This window comes from Gossypium raimondii, chromosome 1, assembly GCF_025698545.1.
Source record: "Gossypium raimondii isolate GPD5lz chromosome 1, ASM2569854v1, whole genome shotgun sequence".
Classification (NCBI taxonomy): domain Eukaryota; kingdom Viridiplantae; phylum Streptophyta; class Magnoliopsida; order Malvales; family Malvaceae; genus Gossypium; species Gossypium raimondii.
In genome coordinates this window covers 28,271,202-28,274,412 of record NC_068565.1, presented here as the reverse complement: position 1 = coordinate 28,274,412, position 3,211 = coordinate 28,271,202, and the positions used below count along the sequence as shown (strand labels likewise).

Genomic DNA, 3,211 nt, shown 5'->3' with positions numbered 1-3,211 from the left:
GCTAAGTGTTCATCCTCCTCTTCATCATTCAGAGGATCTGATGTCAAAATTTGTTCCAATGGGTCCTCAGCATAATTGAGTTCCTTCTTCATGATTAAATCCTCTAAATCAGACACTGCAAAACAATCATCAATTGTGTCAGGAAATCGCATGGACTTAAAAACGTTAAATGTTACCTGATCAACCTAAACACGCATAGAAAGCTCGTCCTTCTGCACATCAGTAAAGGTACTTTCGGTTGCTAAGAATGGTCTTCCTAAGATGATTGGCACCTCTTTGTCTGCTTCAAAGTCTAGAATCACAAAGTCAGTAGGAAAGATAAATTTGTCTACACCTACCAATACGTCCTCGATTTTTCTTTTTGGATGTGCTAAGGATCGATCTGCTAATTGAAGTGTAACCGTAGTAGGTCTAACTTCACTTATCCCCAACTTTCTAAATATTGACATGGGCATCAAGTTGATACTTGCACCCAAGTCACATAATGCCTTACCACAATATGTTAATCCAATATTGCAAGGTATGGTAAAACATCCAGGATCCTTCAATTTTAGGGGTAGTTTGTCTTAAAGATATGCACTGCATTCCTTCGTTAGGGCTACCGTCTCAAATTCTCCAAGCCTTCATTTTTTAGATAGGATATCCTTCATGAATTTGACGTAGTTTGGCATTTGTTCAAGTGCTTCAACCAACGGGATGTAGATATAAAGTTTCTTGAGTACGTCTAGGAACTTCTTGAATTAAATTTCTTGCTTCTGCTTCTAAAGTCTTTGAGGGTAGGGTGGTGGAGGTTTCTTTACTGGAACTGGTTGATTCATTTTCTATGGGAATTCTACATCTAACGGAGTTATTAGTTTATCAGAATTATCTGGTTTAGAAGTTACCTTGTCGAATTTGGTATATTCAATTTCTAATGAAACTAGAATTTTAACACTCGGTTGAACTTCCTTTGAGTCTTGAGTGTCAGCTGGCTCTTTCTCAGCTTCGATGGAATTGGGCTCTAAAGTCTTTCCACTCCTCAATGTTAATGCTTTACAATGTTCCTTCCCTAGATTCCTCGGATTCTCCGTATCACTAGGTAAAGCACCTTGTGGTCAGTTTTTGAGTTCAGTTGCAAGCTGGCCCGCTTGATTCTTCACATTCCTTAGAGAGGCATCATTTTTTGCCATGTATGCCTTCAATAGATTCTCTAAGCTATTAGATGGTTCAGCTTGGATTGGTTTCTGAGCTTGTTGGGAAAATCTAGGTGGACGGGTCGATCTAGGTTGGACATAATTCTTACTGGTTCCTGCCCCTTGGTTACTCCAGGAAAAATTCGGGTGGTTTCGCCATGATGGGTTATAGAAATTGGATTGTAGCCCTTGCCTTCCTCGAATTTGGTTCTGGTTAACCATGTAATACACAGATTCTGGGTTCGATGGACATTCTTTGAACAAATTTCGTTCCCCACAATAAACACATGCTACATTTTCAAATTGATTTAGTGGCTGTGCTGCAAAACTATTACACCCATTAGTAGTAAGATTTTTTAACATTGAGGATATTGATGATACTTGAGATACGAGTGAAGTAAGAGCGTCTACTTCATGTATTCTAGCGACTCATCTTCTTGACGCTGCTCGATTGGTTGGCTATTGATAATTGTTGCTGGCAATCCTCTCAATGATTTCATAAGCCTCATTATAAGACTTAGAAAGGAGAGCACCATTAGTAGAAGCATCCACTACCATCCTCATGTGAGCATTGAAACCATTATAAAATGTCTCAAGTTGTATGCAATGTGGGATTTCGTGATAAGGGCACTTTTGTAATAATTCTTTGTATCTTTCCTATGCCTCATACAATAACTCATCATCCATTTGTTGGAAAGCAGTGATCTCGTTCCTCAACTTAGCATTCTTACTAGGCGGGAAATACTTCATAAGAATTTTTTCTGCTAACTCTTGCCATGTTGAAAATGAGTTTGGAGGTAATGAGCTCAACCAAGCTCGAGCTCTATCCCTTAGTGAATATGGGAACAGCTTCAATCGTAATGCATCTTCGGGTTCTCCAGCTAACTAGAAAGAATCGTTCACCTCTATAGGCAATCTTAAGTGTAGGTGAGGATCTTCGGTAGGCATTCTACTAAACTGGCCCACTGTCTAAAGCATCTGGAACCTGACTAGCTTCAACTTAAACTGTTGTGCCTCAATTTTGGGTCATCTAAAACTTGGATTAAGATCATGAAATACTGGGACGACATACTATCTCAAAGCTCTATCTGTAACATCTCGATTTTGGGCCTAGTCAGAATAGTGGTTTTGAGACCACAAATTCAATGAGGAAAAATTTATTTTTACTATATTATTATGGCCTAAAATTTCACAGAATGATTTCGTGAAAATTTCGTTCAAAAATCTCGACGTTTGAGCACTCAATTAAGTCAAAAGGACTAAATTGTAAAAAGTGTAAAACTTGAGTTCTACATGTTAGAGGTGTCCAATTGTTACGAAATTTTAAATTGGAGGTCTTTATATGGTAATTAGACCATTGGTTAAGTTATGGTCAAAAATGGACATGAGATAAGTGAAATAGGAAAAATTTAAGTTAGGGGCATTTTGGTAATTTGGTAATTAAAATGAATTTAAATGGAAGAAGATGGCAAATTGTGGTCATCTTCTTGATTTGGCCGAAATTAGCAATGGGGGAAGCCATAGTTAGGGTTTTCAAGCTTCCAAGCTCCATAGTAAGTGATTCCAAGCCCCGTTTTTAATGTTCTTTATGTTATTGAAGCCCCGATAACTTGATTTAAGTTATAATCATGAGTTATCTAAGTAAACAAGTAAGTGAACGAGTAAGAGATTAAGTAAAGAGGAAATTAGAGATCATGACACTTGAGTATATTTATTTTTGTTAAATGTTGTTATTTATTTGCTTGTAAACTTACTAAGCTTTATGCTTACTTCTTTTATTTTCCTTATTTTATAGTATTGCAAAGCTAATTCGGGGATCTTAAAGACATCGGAGAGCGCTCACACTATCAACAACAGCAACTCGGTATTTTATGATGATCAATGTTTGAGCTATGGCATGTATAGGGACTTAGTCATTTTGAATGCATGTCCTTATGATATTGCTAAAGGATGATGTGTAAATATGTGATAATTTTTAGCTATTAAAATGTCTAGGTAAGAATAAGTTTGGTATTATGAATGCATAGGTGATAGTTTAT

General features: G+C 37.0%; 1 non-coding gene across 1 annotated transcript; it reads left to right on the top strand.

Annotated features, from left to right (window-relative positions):
- The first annotated feature begins 1,785 nt into the window (after positions 1-1,785).
- On the top strand, positions 1,786-1,892 carry LOC128032679 (small nucleolar RNA R71). The gene has a single exon (XR_008188930.1). It is a non-coding gene; the product is annotated as a small nucleolar RNA R71 (small nucleolar RNA).
- The last annotated feature ends 1,319 nt before the right edge of the window (positions 1,893-3,211 follow it).